Source organism: Pongo abelii, chromosome 10 (genome assembly GCF_028885655.2).
Source record: "Pongo abelii isolate AG06213 chromosome 10, NHGRI_mPonAbe1-v2.0_pri, whole genome shotgun sequence".
In the NCBI taxonomy this organism is placed as follows: Eukaryota; Metazoa; Chordata; class Mammalia; order Primates; family Hominidae; genus Pongo; species Pongo abelii.
The window spans coordinates 693,554-711,262 of NC_071995.2; the positions used below are offsets into that span (position 1 = coordinate 693,554).

The 17,709-nt window shown below is 44.4% G+C and overlaps 1 long non-coding RNA gene across 1 annotated transcript in view; it reads right to left on the minus strand.

Annotated features, from left to right (window-relative positions):
• Positions 1-7,319: 7,319 nt before the first annotated feature.
• The window catches only part of LOC134759460 (uncharacterized), a 44,004-nt gene continuing 33,614 nt past the window's right edge, over positions 7,320-17,709 (minus strand). Inside the window, exons 3-4 of the long non-coding RNA XR_010135687.1 lie at positions 17,063-17,206; positions 7,320-9,781 (exon numbers count right to left, since the gene is read on the minus strand). This is a non-coding gene — a long non-coding RNA (uncharacterized LOC134759460). The remainder of the gene's footprint in view (positions 9,782-17,062; positions 17,207-17,709) is intronic.

Here is a 17,709-nt window from a genome sequence, read left to right on the forward strand (position 1 = left end):
CATTCCCGAATGGGAATGAGTCCTGGAACCCATCTTCTCAGCACTCCTTAAAAAGTCTACCAGTAATATCTGTCACCCCACCCCTCATAATAATACCACTATGTATCAAGCACTATTCTAAGCACTTTTTTTTTTTTTTGAGATGGAGTCTCGCTCTGTTGCCCAAGTTGGAGTGCAGTGGCGCCATCTCGGCTCACTGCAACCTCTGCCTACTGTGTTCAAGCGATTCTCCTGCCTCAGCCTCCTGAGTAGCTGAGATTACTTCTTCCTGTAGTCCCCTTAATCTAGAATCAGAAAATGTTTGCTTTGTCTTTTTTTTTTTTTTTTTTTTCCTGTTTGGCTGGGATGTATCTGATGTAGAACTCTATGACAACAATTCAAAGGGAAATGAAGAAATTTAGAAAATCCTATCTCTCAAGAAAACCTGGTTGTCAAAAATATTGTCTTGGCTGGGCAGTGTGGCTCATATGTGTGATCCTAGCACTTCGGGAGGCCAAAGCAGGAGGATCTCTTGAGCCCAGGAGTTCAAGACCAGCTTGAGCAACAAAGTGAGATCCCATCTGTACAAGAACTTTTTGGCTGGGCATGGTGGCTCACACCTGTAATCCCAGCATTGTGGGAAGCAGAGGCAGGAGGTCACTTGAGCCCAGGGGTTCAAGACCAGCCTGGGAAACACAGTGAGATCCTGTCTCTACAAAAAAAAATTTTTCTAGATGTGGCAGCTTGCAGCACCTGTAGTCCCAGGTACTTGGGAGGCTGAGGTAGGAGGATTGCTTGAGCCTGGGAGCTCAAGACTGCAGTAAGCTATGATCATGACACTGCACTCCAGCCTGAGCTGACAGAGCAAGACCATGTCTTAAAAAAAAAAACTTTCTGAAAAACCTTATTTTGGATGCCAGAAGCAAAATATTAACTATTTATTTCTCTTTGCACCCCTGTTGTCAAAATCCTCATTATCTTTTAGATAATATGGATACATCTGGCTGAATAGAGGGAAACAGGAACAAAAAAAAATGCAAAAGAGAAAAGTACTTGAATATATTTCAAAAAATTTCCTATTAATAAGCACATTGGTTTGAAAAGGAAACAGCTGTAATTGGTTATAATAATGGTTTTGATTTGGCAAGATCTTTCTGGATTTGGACCTTTCCCCATCTCATAAGCATCATTTGGAAGTAAACAGAAAAAAGGCTTTGGAAAATGGTTTATCTACCATGTCACGCTGTAACCCTGGACCAGGGGTCAGCAAAGTTTTTCTTTTTCATTTTTCTCTTTTATAAAATTCAAATTGCTATATGAAGCTTTTTTAATTTTAATTTTAATTTTTTGGGACAGGGTCTCACTCTGTCACCCAGGCTGGTGTGCAGTGGCACAGTCTCTGCTCACTGCAACCTCTGCCTCCTGGGCTTAAGTGATCCTCTCACCTCAGGCCCCAACCCCCAGCCCAGTAGCTGGGATTACAGGCGCGTGCCACCATGCCTGGCTAGTTTCTGTATTTTTTGTAGAGATGGGGGTTTCGCCATGTTGCCCAGGCTGGTCTCGAACTCCTGAGCTCAAGTGATCCGCTAGCCTCGCTCTCTCAAAGTGCTGGAACTACAGGCGTGAGTCACCGTGCCCAGCCAGCAAACTTTTTCTGTAAGGGGCCAGAGAGCCAATATTTTTCAGCCTTTGTGAGTCATGATTTCTGCTGCAATGACTCAATTCTATAATAATGTGAAAGCAGTCATAGACAACATGTAAATGAACGAGTGTGGGAGTGTTCCAATAAAACTTTATTTACAAAAAGAGTCAGATATTCATAAAAACAGACCAGAGTTGGCTTCACAGGTTGTAGTCTGCTGACCCCTGCTCTAGACTTTAATCAGAGTCTTTGAAGTCTAATTCCCACTTGAGAGGCAACTGCTGAGTCTCTACCACGTGGATATTGGGTTAAACACTGCGGGGATATAAAAGCACCACATGCATGCCCTGTTGAGGCACTTCATGGTAAGGGAAGCTGTAGTGAAGAGTGTTGCTGACATTTGGCTGGTGCTGAAACTGCACCTACGTGGAGGTTATCACTGTGGATGGAAATGGTTTCTATTTTTCTTTACTGCTAGGATGATTTTTGTGGTGTAAAGCCGGAGGGACATTTTTAGGGAGATTGTCTCTTGGAAAGTATATTTTAGAATATCCTTGAACTTACAGATAAGTAGACACTCAGAGTGACTCAGAAACTACTCTGAGTCTAGTTTCATGGAAAGAGGGGTCTACAATGAGACCCTAGGGATCTTGCTATGTAGAAGGGGCAAAGCATTGTTGTAGGGTACTGAAGAAAGCAGCAGCAAGAAGATCCTTTAATTTTGAATTGTGGGAAAAGCTCTAGGGTGAAAGCCAGGTGGCCTGGATTCCTCTATGTGTGCTGAGTCACTGTGTTTTTAGGCAAGTCACTTAACTTCTCTGGGGCTTACATTCTTGTTTGTGAATGTGAAGCTATCAAAAGAGTTGATTCCTAAGATCCCTCCAGCTCTTAAATTCTGTTTCTAATGTGTGTTTTGGCCAGGTGTCATGGCTCACACCTGTAATCCAGCACCAAGGCAGGCGGATCACGAGGTCAGGAGTTTGAGACCAGCCTGGCCAACATGGTGTAACCCCTCTCTACTAAAAATACAAAAATTAGCTGGGCGTGGTGGTGCATGCTGGTAATCCCAGCTATTTGGAAGGCTGAGGCACACGAGAATGGCGTGAACCCAGGAGGTGGAGGTTGCAATGAGCCGAGACCACACCACTGCACTCCAGCCTGGGTGACTGAGTGAGACTCTGTCTCAAAAAAAAAAAAAAAAAAAAAAAAAGTTTATATTAAATACTTCCTGTGTAACAATATAAAATATCAGATATAGGTCTGAATTTCAGTGTGTAAAATTTGAGGGCTAGAAATTGTTGGCTTTTTTAAAAATTGAAACAGAGCAAGAAGAATCTAATGTTTTTAGTTTAATTTTACCAATAAGACCCTCCCTGATGGAAAATTGATGTAATTAGAAAAATTTTAGGGAAAATTACCACTATCTGTTGCCTCTGCTAATGGAGACTGAGTAGGGCATACCCACATCAAACAAGATACAGAAGTGAGAATAAAAGCTGACTTCAAAACATTCTTACAAACTCACTTATGCCCATTTACACATTAACTCAGCTGCTTTCAAATTCACTTCTCCAGGAATCCTGGGGCCAACAGGGATGGCAAAGGGAAGCTTTCTGAGGGCCTATGGAGGGAGCTGGTAGTGCAGTAAATGTTATTGAACATTTCCATCTTCACTCTTCAATATAGTAGCCATCAGCCACATTAGCCAATTGAGCACATGAAATTTGGTTGGCTGAGTAGGAATTTGAATTTTAAATCTGATTTAGTTTCAATAAATTCACATATTTTGATTTTATTTATTTTTAAATTTATTTTAGAGACAGGGCCTTACTTTGTCACCCAGGCTGGAGTACAGTGGCACAATCATAGCTCACTGCAGCCTCAAACTCCTGGGCTTAAGTAATCCACAACCTTAGCCTCCCCAAGTGCTGGGATTACAAGCATGAGCCACTGCGCCTGGCCTAAATTCACCCTTTTTTTTTTTGAGACAGAGTCTTACTCTGTCTCCCAGGCTGGAGTGCGCTGGCGTGATCTAGCTCATTGCAACCTCCACCTCCCGGGTTCATGCAATTCTCATACCTCAGCCTCCTGAGTAGCCAGAATTACAGGCGTGTACCACCACGCCCAGCTAATTTTTTTGTGTATTTTCAGTAGAGACGTGGTTTCACCATGTTGACCAGGCTGGTCTCGAACTCCTGACCTCAGGTGATCTGCCCACCTCGACCTCCCAAAGCGCTAGAATTACAGGCGCGAGCACCATGCCCAGCCTCTACATTCACATTTAAGTGGTTACATTTAAGTAACTAGTAGCTACCTTCTTGGCCAGTGGAGCTATCAACCAAAATTCTACATTTAGAATTCTGTCACTGTGTATGTCGCTTCTGTTTGGCTGCTCACTCCTTGATAGATGCTCATCAGGCCTGACTTCACATAAATAGGAAGTCCGGGCACACAGCTCTCGTGGGAATGCCCCGCGAGGACTGGGGATGCTCTTGGTGGTGGTGAGTAAAATTTCCCTTCACTCTTTCGCATTCAGAGGAGGGGGATTTTAACTGTGACTCACTGTTCAATGAATGATTAAAAACAGAGCCTCTGGCCAGGCGCGGTGGCTCACGCCTGTAATCCCAGCACTTTGGGAGGCCGAGGCGGGTGGATCATGAGGTCAGGAGTTCAAGACCAGCCTGGCCAAGATGGTGAGACCCCCGTCTCTACTTAAAATACAAAAAAAGTAGCTGGGCGTGGTGGCGCACGCCTGTAGTCCCAGCTACTTGGGAGGCTGAGGCAGGAGAATCGCTTGAACCCGGGAGGGGGAGGTTGCAGTGAGCTGAGATCACACCACTGCACTCCAGCCTGGCAACAGAGCAAGACTCCGTCTCAGAAAAAAAAAAGGTGCCTGGCACTCTCTCGGTGGCTTAAGGGAGAGGAATAGATGATCTCTTCTTAGTGATAGGAGAGAGACAAAGATCAGTGGTTTGCAAACTTTTTAAAGATGAGAAATCCTTTCCTTAAGTGTAATCTTATGTGGAAGTTAACATAAAGCAGATTGAAGTGAAGCTGTTTGAATTCTAGAGTCACATCCACTTCTGCCCTATCTGTCCCGCCACCCACCCCCGGCAACTGTCCCGTTCCGTTTCTCGAGTTGCCCCTTAAGGCACCTCTTGGGAACCAATGGACTTCTGCTCAGGAGGCATGGACGATAAGCCTCTAAGGGCTGGTGTGTGTGGGCTGGGCAACCCCAAGTCACACAAAATTGTGTGGAGGTTTCAAGTCCTGAAGTGATATTTAAAAAAGGAAAAAAAGGCCAGGAGCAGTGGCTCACACCTGTAATCCCAGCACTTTGGGATGCCAAGGCGGGTGGATCACCTGAGGTTGGGAGTTCAAGACCAACCTGGCCAACATGACGAAACCCCGCTCTACTAAAAAAAAACAAAATACAAAAAAAAAAAAAAAAAAAAAATTAGCCAGGCACGGTGGCAGGCGCCTGTAATCCCAGCTACTTGGGAGGCTGAGGCAGGAGAATCTCTTGAACCCGGAAGGTGGAGGTTGCAGTGGGCCAAGATTGTGCCACTGCACTCCAGCCTGGGTGACAAGGGTGAAACTCTGTCAAAATAAAAGAAAAAAAAGAAAGAAAGAAAGAAAGGAAGAAAAGGAAAAAGAAGGTTTACAAAGCACAGTCAAAATTATAGCCACTTATCCAGGCAGCAGACAGGATGCTGGCCCACAGGGCCTTTTTAACTGACAAAGTGTTCCTCAGACACCCCACCTATGAAGCATTCTTGCCAAAAATATTGCAACTGAATATGCTGTAGATCTAATTTCCAGTTTATAGGAAACACAGGGAAGACAGGAACATATTAAAGACACTCAGGGATGGATTAAACCTGGGAAATTCCACAGTGCAAACAACCTGACCTGGTTTCTTCAACAAATAAATTAGAGGAGAAAAGAAAAGAAGAAGGAACTCATAGATGAAAACTTAAGAGACAGGCCCGGGTGCAGCCGCTCACATCTATAATCCCAGCACTTCGGGAGGCTGAGGCGGGTGGATCACTTAGGTCCAGGAGTTCGAGACCAGCCCGGGCAGCATAAGGAGATTCTATCTCTACAAATGATTTTTTTTTTTTTTTTAATTAGCCTGGGCTGGGCATGGTGGCTTAAGCCTGTAATCCCAGCACTTTGGGAGGCTGAGGCGGATGGATCATCTGAGGTCAGGAGTTTGAGACCAGCCTGGCCAATGTGGTGAAACCCCATCTCCACTAAAAATACAAAAATTAGCCAGGCATATGGTGCATGCCTGTAATCCCAGCTATCCGGGATGCTGAGGCAGGAGAATTGCTTGAACCCAGAAGGCGGAGGTTGCAGTAAGCCAAGATCATGCCATTGCACTCTGGCCTGGGTGACAAGAGTGAAATTCTGTCTCGAAAAATAAATTAGCCTGGTGTGGTGGCAAGCAGCTGTAGTTCCAGCTACTCAGGAGGCTGAGTTGAGAGGATTGCTTGAGCCCAGGAATTCAAGGCTGCAGTAAGCTGTGATCACGCCACTGCACTCCAGCCTGGGTGACAGAGGGAGACTCACCTAAAAAAAAAAAAAGACCTAAGAGACATATCAACCCAATACAGTGTATAGACTTTGTTTGGATTATGTTGCAAACAAACCAACTGAATAATAAAACCTATATCAGATAATCAGGGACATTTGAATACTGATTAGATATCTAATATTATTAAGGATATTTTGTTAACTTTAGGTGATATATGGTATTTTGGTTATTTTATTTATTTATTTATTTTTTGAGATGGAGTCTCACCTGTCACCCAGGCTGGAGTGCAGTGGCGCAATCTCGGCTCACTGCATGCTCCACCTCCTGGGTTCCAGCGATTCTCCTGCCTCAGCCTCCTGAGTAGCTGGGACTACAGGCGCCCACCACCACGCCCGGCTAATTTTTTGTATTTTTAGTAGAAACGGGGTTTCACCGTGTTAGCCAGGATGGTCTCGAGCTCCTGACGTCGTGATCTGCCCATCTTGGCCTCCCAAAGTGCTGGGATTACAGGCATGAGCCACTGTGCCCGGTCAGTATTTTGGTTATGTTAATAAAAAGAGTCATTGTTTTTAAAGATTATTTTAGATGGAACAATATGATGTATAGTATTTGCTTCAAAATAATCCACTGGTAGGGTGGTGAGTGGAAATACAGATGAAACTAGATTGCTTGTGTGTTGATAATTGTTGAAAATGGGTTTTGGGCACATGAAGATGTATTACTCTCTCTGTTTTTGTGTATGTTGGAAAATTTCTACAGCTAAAAGCTTTTCTAAATGGCAGGGAAACCACAAAGTGTTCCTCAGACAGAGATGTCTGAATGTCACTGATGCACTGTGTCTCGAATTGCACAAGGGACTCCGGTCGGGGTGTGGGGAGGATGCAAGCTCGAAGGTGGCAGTGGAGAGTGGACAGAAAAGACAGCAGCCAAGTCTTTAAGACTGGATGGGGACATAGGAATGGAGTTCTGAGTAGAGGACGGAAATCAGAGCTTAGAGTCTCAAGAAAACCACAACAAACCCTCCAATGGAGGTACCAGTTCAACCACCACTTCATTTTACAAATGAGAGAAGTAGTTCAGTGTCAAGGTGGGGCTAGAGACTTACGAGATGAGTTTCCTGGCTATCCCTTTAATCACACAGATGTGTACATTTGAGAGTGTGTGTGTGTGTGAGAGAGAGAGAGAGAGAGAAACTAATACAGGAATAGTTGCTTTCAGAATACTTTATGCTTTCAGAGTACTTTGTACATATTTTATTTGATTTGATCTTCACAATGATCCAGTGGCAATTTATAGATGAGGAAACTAAAACCAAAGTGTCCTGTCCAGGATCACACAGCTGGTGATGGAGTCAGGACTCAATTTGAGATTTCTTCCTTCCAATTCTTTCTTTTTTAACACAGATCCCCTCAATCCTCAATACATGCACAGCACATGTGCACACACGCATGCACACACACACATACACGTCATTATTGCTACCTGTACGGCGGAGTTCAACATGTTGTTGATAATAACTCACCATCACCTAAGGAGACAGACCTAGCCTTAACTCCTGGTCCTGCTATTTACTAGGTGTGTGTGTGTGTGTGTGTGTTTAAATAGACTTTGTTTTTCAGAGCTGTTTTAGGTTCTCAGCAAAATCAATCAGAAAGTACAGAGAGTTCTCCTCTATCACCCCAACTCGTGGCCTCCCCCATTGTCAACATCCCACACCAGAGTGGTACATTTGTTGCAATCATTGAACCTACACTGACACATCATTATCACCCAAAGTCCACAGTTTACATTAGAGTTCACTCTTGGCATGGTACATTCTGGGGGTGTTGACTAGCTGTGTTTTTGAGCAACTTACTTTGCTTCCTTTCTGCCTGTGAAGATGGGATCATAGTGCCTACTTTAGAAAGATCACTATGAGAACTAAATTAAATCAGATCATGCATATCAAGCAAATTACCTGCCTGGCACAGGGTAAAAGAACCTCGTAAATGGAGTTGATGTTAATATTCATGCCAATCCCTTCAGTATGAGCCCGGCTGTGTAACTGCTGAATTTTCCCCTTGTTCTCTTTGATCTCAGCCCAGAACCTCTCGTTCACGCCTGGATGACTCGGCCAGAGATGATTTCTAGAAGTTCCTTAAAGATATTAGTCTGTGGGCTGGGCATGGTGGCTCACACCTGTAATCCCAGCACTTTGGGAGGCCAAGGCGGGTGGATCACCTGAGGTCAGGAGTTCAAGACCAGCCTGACCAACATGGTGAAACCCCGTGTCTACTAAAAATACAAAAATTAGCTGGGCATGGTGGCGGGCGCCTGTCATCTCAGCTACTCAGGAGGCTGAGGTGAGAGAATCGCTTGAACCCAGGAAGCAGAGGTTGCAGTGAGCCGAGATTGTGCCATTGCACTCCAGCCTGGGCAACAAGAGCGAAACTCCGTCTCAAGGAAAAAAAAACAGGTATTAGCCTCTGAAGATTTACTGTGCTGCTGAGAGGAACTTAAAGTTTGGTTCTTGGGGAAAGAGCTGTTAGGTAAGCAGGGATGCAATAGACAGAGGTTCACAGAACGAACCCTTATGGTGGGCCGTGGGACAAAAAAAGTTTCCAATTTGGACCCCTCACCGAGAGAAACAGAAGGGGAAGAGAAAGTACAGAAGGGAAAAATCAAAGTGTGGGGGCGAGCTGCTGCTTTTAGCCATGGTGAAGGTGAAATCAAGAAACTTCAGTGGGGTTTGTCAAAGAAGACCTTCAATACTATGAACTATGGAATATGCAAAATGAGAACTATCTTGTGCATTTCTATCCCCTTCTCCTTCATACTGTTTACCTTCAGGTGCCTACACAGGGTAGCTGGGGGAAATTAAAAGGAGCAGAGCTTCCAGCATTTTTTCTTTTGTGAACAACCCTGGTAAAAAGATTTTGTGCCAACGGTTCTTGGTTGCTCCTCTGACAACCAGTTCCTTCCCCTGCTGTTCTTACAGCATTCAGAGTCTGCACAACAGTACTGACATCACTGTTTCATATGCAACTGTAAGTACCCATCTGTAAGCCTTTTGAGAACAGGGACTGTGGCTTCTACTTCTGAAACTCCCATAGCAGTGAGCCCCTGCAGATAAGCACAAACTAACTGATACCGGGCGTCTGAGGGGGGCCCCCTTCTGCATAGTGTAGTGCTAGGTCCCCAAGTCAAGTCAGATGCCAACGAGATTCTTGTTAGAAAAGCTGTGGGTAACTCAGACCCAAGAGAGTGGGGTGCAAAAATGGAAATGCAGTTTCCTGAACATTGTCATAATGTGACATCGATTGCTGTGTGATCTTACGTGAGTCATTTCCTTCCCATCTGTTACCTTGGTTTCACTCATCTGCAGAATGAGAACAATTTTGTAAAGGCACATGCATATATTCACTTTTTTTCCTGATTAGAAAAGCAATATATATTTCTTGTAGAAAATATAGAATATACAGAAGACTGTGTGAGAAATAAAAGTCCCCACTTAAAACCACCCGGAGGCCAGACACAGTGGTTCACGCCTGTAATCCCAGCACTTTAGGAGGTCGAGGTGGGTGGATCACTTGAGTCCAGGAGTTCCAGACCAGCCTGGGCAACATGGCACAATCCTGTCTCTACAAAAAATATAAAAATTAGCTAGATGTGGTGGCACATGCCTAGTCCCAGCTACTTGGGAGGCAGAGCTGCAGTGAGCCAAGCTTGTGCCACTGCACTACAGCCTGGGCGACAGAGCGAACCCCCGTCCCCCCGCCCCAGAAAAACAAAAAAGGAAAAAGAAAATCATCCAGAGATTAAACATTGTTTACATTTTGGTTTACTGCTTTTTGTTTTTATTTATTTCTATTAAACATTTGATGTAGGCCGGGCATGGTGGCTCACACCTATAATCCCAGCACTTTGGGAGGCCGAGGTGGGTGGATCATTTGAGGTCAGGAATTCGAGACCAGCCTGGCCAACATGGTGAAACCCTGCCTGTACTAAAAACACAAAAATTAGCCGGGTGTGATGGTGGGCGCCTATAGTCCCAGCCACTCGGGAGGCTGAGACGGGAGAATCGCTTGAACCCAGGAAGTGGAGGTTGCAGTGAACCAAGATCATGCCACTGCACTCCAGCCACAGTGACAGAGCAAGACTCTCTAAAAATAAAAATAAAAATAAAAAATAGAAAATAGAAAAAATTGATGTAATTGGTTTATTGCTTTTTAATCTTTTCTCTGTGTGTGTGCCGTGTGTGTGTCATTTGCGGAGTCCAGTGCAAAATGAAAACCTAGGCCCCTTGTTCCCAAGTTATGAAGAACTTCAAGAAGGCAACAGCAGAGCATTGAACCCAGTCTGGAGTCCTGTTTGCGTGGTCACGTGCCCATGAAGCGGGCTCTTTGTATTCCCTACTCAGAATAATAAGATCACTTATTGAGGGTTCTCTGTGTGTCAAGTATTTCATTTAATTAGTTATAATTTAATTCAGCTTCTCTGATATAAATACAGTTCTTCCCCCTCCCCATTTTTGCAAATAAAACAACTGGGGATCAGAAAGTTTAAGTAGCTTGCCCAAGTTCATACAGCCAGTCGGGGCAGAGACAATATTCACACCTGAGTCTTTCTGGCTTCAGGTCTGTGCTTCTTCCATTGCAGCACATTCCCTCTCATATTAACCTTTTTTTTTGAAATGGAGTCTCGCTTTGTCACCCAGGCTGGACTGCAGTGGTGCGATCTCGGCTCACTGCAAGCTCCGCCTCCCGGGTTCACACCATTCTCCTGCCTCAACCTCCCGAGTAGCTGGGACTACAGGCGCCCGCCACCACACCCAGCTAATTTTTTGTATTTTTAGTAGAGATGGGGTTTCACCGTGTTAGCCAGGATGGTCTCGATCTCCTGACCTCGTGATCCGCCCGCCTCGGCCTCCCAAAGTGCTGGGATTACAGGCGTGAGCCACTGCGCCCGGCTGTCATATTAACTTTTATAAATTCATTTAAAAATTATTAATAAAGTTGAGATTATACTATACATAAAATCTTATATTGCATTCCTTTTCATTTTATGTCATGATTGTTTTTTCTTCCTCTGTTATTAAATAGAGGAGAAAAACTGTGGCTATTTATGAGAAAGAGTGAAGTCATAAATGACAAAGCTCTGAGAAGAATTTCATTGCAAGATTAAATTAAATACAAAACATCAATGATCCAAAGCAGGAGCATGCGGTCAGTGGAGACTTGGCAAAGGCTAGGCTGCTGTATTTAACCCACAGCCCCTGACTGATAAATAGAATATAAACATCTCACTCTCCCTGCTCTGAACATCCTCCACATTAAAGAGGATATCTTTGCAGATCCCCAACAGTCAAGAAGATTTCTGTCCCATTTTACTTTTCACAAACGTACAAGTTTCATTGTAAAATGAAAGCAATGGGTTCTTTTTCAAGCACAAATAATATTATATGGAATATAATTTTCAACCTCCTCCTTACACACACACACACACACACTCGAATACCCTTATGGGGGTGTGCAGCCCCATCTTCCTTGGCAATCACTGAGTTACATGTAAAAAAGAGCCAGTACTGAAGGTAATATTTAAAATGTTACTATACACCACTACAGACTTTGGGAAACTGACTTAATCTCTCTAAGTCTGAGGAGCCACCTGTATAAAATAGAGCTAATAAGAGCTACCTCAACAGAACGAGGAAAGAACCTAACAGGCAGGCTTTTCCTGAAGCTGGGATTTCTAAGCCAAGAGTCAAGCTTAGGTTACTGTGAATTAGATTTTCTTTGTAGGCCTTAATTCCTCAATGAAAACTGCAACCATGGTTAGTGTCCCTGGGATCTAGGGCTGAGGAACTGGGGGAGAAGAGGAGTAAGGCCTATTCCTGTACCCATCTCCTTTTGCTTGTCACAGTTCTTATTTTCTAGGGAACTGTGGTTAAAAGGAAGACAGAGTACAGCTACCTTTTAGGGAGAGAAAAAAACCAAAACACAATCCTCAGCTTTCAAGGTATACAACGGAGAGAGCACCAAGGTAGCGATTTGCCCCTGAAGTCAACTGTGTCTTGGGGAATTTCAGCAGTTAAGGGACGCAAGCTTCAAGGCACAGAAAGTGAGGGCCACTGGGGCAGGAAAAAAAAATCCCTCTTCATTTGGTGTTAAGTTTCCACCTATCAAAATGCATCTTTCTAGATGACTTGCTGCCCTTTGCTGGCAAGCTCTCCCAATGTTGTGCAAAGAGATTTAATAAGAAATAACAGGCTGGGCATGGTGGCTCAGGCCTGTCATCCCAGCACTTTGGGAGACCAAGGCAAAAGGATCACTTGAGCCCAAGGAGTTTGCAACCAGCCTGGGCAACATAGCAAGACCCCGTCGCTACAAAAAAACAAATAAAAATAATTAGCTGAGCATGGTGGTAAATTATAGTGAGCTATGATTATGCCACTGCACTCCAACCTGGGTGACAGAGCCAGACCTTGTCTCTAAAAAAAAAAAAAAAAGGCTGGGAATGGTGGCTCACGGCGCCCAGCACTTTCGGAACACTTTGGGAGGCTGAGGCGGGCAGATCACCTGAGGTCGGGAGTTTAAGACCAGCCTGACCAACATGGAGAAACCCTGTCTCTACTAAAAATACAAAAATTAACCAGGCGTGGTGGCACATGCCTATAGTCCCAGCTACTCAGAAGGCTGAGGTGGGAGAATCACTGGAACCCAGGAGTCAGAGGTTGTGGTGAGCTGAGATCGGGCCATTGCACTCCAGCCTGGGCAACAAAAGTGAAACTCTGTCTTAAAAAAAAAAAAAAGAAAGAGAAAAAGAAAAAGAGGGCCGGGTGCGGTGGCTCATGCCTGTAATCCCAGTACTTTGGGAGGCTGAGGCAGGCAGATCACGAGGTCAAGAGTTCAAGACCAGCCTGGCCAACATGGTGAAACCCCGTCTCTACTAAGAATACAAAAATTAGCCAGATGTGGTGGTGCATGCCTGTAATCCCAGCTACTCGAGAGGCTGAGGCAGGAGAATCGCTTGAACCTGGGAGGCGGAGGTTGCAGTGAGCTGAGATCGCGCCATTGCACTCCAGCCTGGGCAACAGAGCAAGACTCCATCTCAAAAAAAAAAAAAAAAAAGAAAGACAAAGAAAAATAAATTTAAAAAAATAACACGATTAGACTTTAGATACATACAGTGCCTGTCCAGTGTCCCCCCTAAATCTGTCTCCTGAGGCCCAGCAGGCACATAACCCCAGGTCACTCACAGTGAATGAGGAAGGGATGGTGATGGATGGGCCCCTGTGTTTGGAGGCTCTGGCGCTGTTCTCGCATGCACTCTTGCCACTGTGCCCCAGCCGGGAGTTTTTTTCTCTTTCTGCTCTTTACTAGCACTCCTCTGGTGCTCTTTTCTCTCTCTGTCTTTTTGTACCTTCTTCAAGAGGCTGAGGTCAAGCCCTTTTCTCATTAAGACTAAGTAACCTGCGGACAGAACCTCTGTGTTCCCCAAATGTTTTCCTATAATGTCATCACACATGGGTCACAGGACGACCCTGCATACCCCTTTATTTTACAGACCAGGCTGTGCCAACAGCCCATGGCCAAACACTAGCAAAGGACAGAGCCACGGCTTCCACGTGAGTCTTGGACATCAAATGTCCCTGTATTCTTTCCTCTGTTCCTTGCTGCCTTGCTCCCCCAGGCATACACACCTCCTATTCCAGAATACACTTGAACTTGGCCAAGCCTCCCTCTTCCTTCCTCGTCCATTCTGTTCCTCCCCTTCCATCAGCAGTTCTTCCTCTTTGTACTTTTCTGTCACAGCATTTGGCCACGTCCTCCCCCGTTTTCCACGTAAAGCTTCAGTTTTCTAGCACTTTCGACTTGACTTTGAAAAGCTTGCAAGTGGGAAAGACCCTTATGCTTTTCTGCCTTGGATTTTTCCCCACCCCCTTTACTGCTTGAGATGAACATCTACTTGAGAAACTGAGAATCCTTATCATCACAGTGGGTTACATTTTGGTTTTACTTCTCATTATGATTTTTGAATTATTAGTATAGTGTAAGTTCATTATAGAATATTTGGAGAATAGAGAAGGGAAAAACACCGTAAATAACGTCATAATCCCAACACCCTTGCACTTAGTCTATTTTAATAACGATGACGTTTTAAGAAGAAATGGACTCTCCACTTACTCCTCTAATTACCACACTATTTTTGCACTTAAGAATGTCTTTTCAGCTCATGGTACCTTTGCAAGACACTACTGTCCATTCATGAGCACAGGGCACCATTGACTGCTCAGCCTTGGTCTGTTAGAGAGTAACACAAATTCAGTTTCATTTAAGGAACTGGTCAACTTATTTTAAACACTTCCATTGCCTGCTAGGTCAAAGAAGCTCTCTATGAGAAGGGCATTTGGACCGGCTGATCTTTGGATAAAAGTAACTGTTACTTAGGGATAGAAGGAATACATAAAATGAGTCTATATATATAGAGATTCTTGAACCCAGGATTTTGTCGCCAGCCTGGGCAACATAGCAAGACCCTGTCTCTACAAAAAATAAAAAATAAAAAATAAAAACCAAAAAAAACTTTTTTAAATTAAAAAAATTTGAAATAAAAAAATATATAGACTCATTTTATATATTCCTTCTACCCCTAAGTAACCCCCTCCATGAACAGAGGATGTATTCTGTACTTGCCTAAATTACAACAAATGTTTGAATGGCTAGATCTGGACAAGGTTGTGTTGGGTTAAGCACAGTCCTGAGCTCAGGAGTCCAAGACCAACCTGGGCAACATGGCAAAACCTCGCCTCTACAAAAAATACAAAAATTAGCCAGGTGTGATAGTCCCAGCTACTTGGGAGGCTGAGGCAGGAGAATCGCTTGAGCCTGGGAGGTGGAGGTTGCAGTGAGTCGAGATCACCACTGTACTCCAGCCTGGGCAACAGAGTGAGGAGATCCTGTCTCAAAAACAACAACAAAAAGAATGGTTGGTGGTTGTGGTTGATGTGTAGGGGGAGGGTATACCAGAATCACCTGGAGATGGCCACATGTGTAACAGACAAAGCGTTTGATTCAAAAGGTATAAAGAGCTCCTAAAGGGCTGGGTGCAGTGGCTCATGCCTGCACTTTGCATGAGCAGTGGCTCATGCAGCACTTTGGGAGGCCGAGACAGGTGGATCACCTGAGGTCAGGAGTTTGAGACCAGCCTGGCCAACATGGTGAAACCCCGTCTGTACTAAAAATACAAAAATTAGCTGGGCATGATGGCAGGTGCCTGTAATCCCAGCTACTCGGGAGGCTGAGGCAGGAGAATCACTTGAACCTGGGAGGCAGAGGTTGCAGTGAGCCAAGATCGTGCCATTGCACTCCAGCCTGGGCAACAAGAGTGAAACTCCGTCTCAAAAAAAAAAAAGGAAAAACATAAACAGCCCAGCAGATAAATGGGCAAAGAATTTGAACAGTACTGTGCAGCAGAAAAAGAAACTCAATGACCAAATATGAAAAAAGGCTCCACTCACTAGCAACCAGGGACATACAATTTAAAAACAACAATAAGATACAATTTCACACCCATGGAACTGGCCAAAAGTAAAATGTTCGACAATAGCAAATGTTGGCAAAGAGGTTTGAAAATGAGAACTCTCATGCACATCTGGCAGAAGTGTAAATGACAAGGTCATTTGTGAGAATAACTTGACAATATCTAGAAAACTTGAAAATGTCCATAGTCCGGCCGGGCACGGTGGCTCACACCTGCAATCCCAGCACTTTGGGAGGCCGAGGCGGGCAGATCACAAGGTCAGGAGTTCAAGACCAGCCTGGTCAATATGGTGAAACCCCGTCTCTACTAAAAATATGAAAATTAGCTAGGCGTGGTGGCGCTGTAGTCCCAGCTACTCGGGAGGCTGAGGCAGGAGAATGGTGTGAACCCGGGAGGCGGAGCTTCCAGTGAGCCAAGATTGCACCACTGCACTCTAGCCTGGGTGACAGAGCCAGACTCCGTCTCAAAAAAAAAAAAATTAGCCAGGCTTGGTGGCACGTGACTGTAATCCCAGCTATTGAAGAGGCTGAGGCAGGAAAACCACTTGAACCCGGGAGGCGGAGGTTGCAGTGAGCCAAGATTGCACCATTACACTCCAGCCTGGGCAACAGGGTGAGACTCCATCTCAAAAAAAAAAAAAAAAAAATGGTAAATAGTTTGTTCATTTGTAGGAGAATAGATAAATAAATCAAAGTATATTTCTAATATGGAATTCTATATGACTGTTTAAATCAATGAACTAGATCTGCATGATTCAGCATTGATAAATCCTGAAAATTATTGACTAAAAATTGTACATTATAAAAGGATGATCCCATCAGCAAATACTTCATAAAATATGTAAATGAATACCAATTATATTACAGTGTATTTGTAGTGAAAATATAAAATAGGGTCTAGATACACATCACGTTCGTGTGGCTGCTTCTAGAGGGAGAGGGAAGTAGTTCTGGGACTGTGATAGTCATTAGGTCTCTTTAAGAATCTTTCTGGCCAGGCGCGGTGGCTCACACCTGTAATCCCAGCATTTTGGGAGGCCGAGGCGGTCGATCACAAGGTCAGGAGATAGAGACCATTCTGGCCAACATGGTGAAATACATGTCTCTATTAAAACACACAAAAAAATTAGCCAGGCATGGTGGGGTGCGCCTGTAGTCCCAGCTAGTCGGGAGGCTGAGGCAGGGGAATCACTTGAACCCCGGAGGCGGAGGTTGCAGTGAGCCGAGGTCGCACCACTGCACTCCACCCTGGCGACAGAGCAAGGCTCCATCTCAAAAAAAAAAAAAAAAAGGAATCTTCTGGATTTCCTTCCAGTACATGGCTAGGATTGTTGTATTGTCCTTACATTCTTTGAAGTTAGGCAGGACCACATGACTTACCGTGGCCAATAAATGTAGGTGAAAGTGTTACTTTGGGTGGAAGATCCAAGAACGATATGCACAATTTACCGAGCTCTTCCCTTTGCTGTAGTGATCATCAATGTTTCAGATTTCAGTGGTTCAGTCCACTTCATCCGCTGGGTCCTGGAGTGAAGACAGTGTACGACAGTTTCCAAGTGACCCACAGTGAACATGAGGCATGACTGAGAAATGGATCTCTGTTTCCTTAAGCCACTAAAATTGTGGGAGTATATGTTTGTTACTGTAGCATAGCTAGCCCATCACACTGATACAGGGACTTCAACTGTATCTGTAATGTTTCATTCCTTCTTTTTGTTTTTAAGGTCTAGAGAACATATGACTAAGTGTTAACATTTGTTCATTTTGAATGGAGAGTCCTGAGTCTTATACTACCCTCATTCTTTTTTGTTTTTTGTGAACATTTTTTTAAAGTCCCCTGGAATTGGCCGGGCATGGTGGCTCATGCCTGTAATCCCAGCACTTTGAGAGGCTGAGGTGAGCAGATTGCCTGAGGTCAGGAGATCGAGACCAGCCTGGCCAACATGGTGAAACCCCGTCTCTACTAAAAATACAAAAATTAGTCAGCTGTGGTGGCAGATGCCTGTAATCTCAGCTACTCAGGAGGC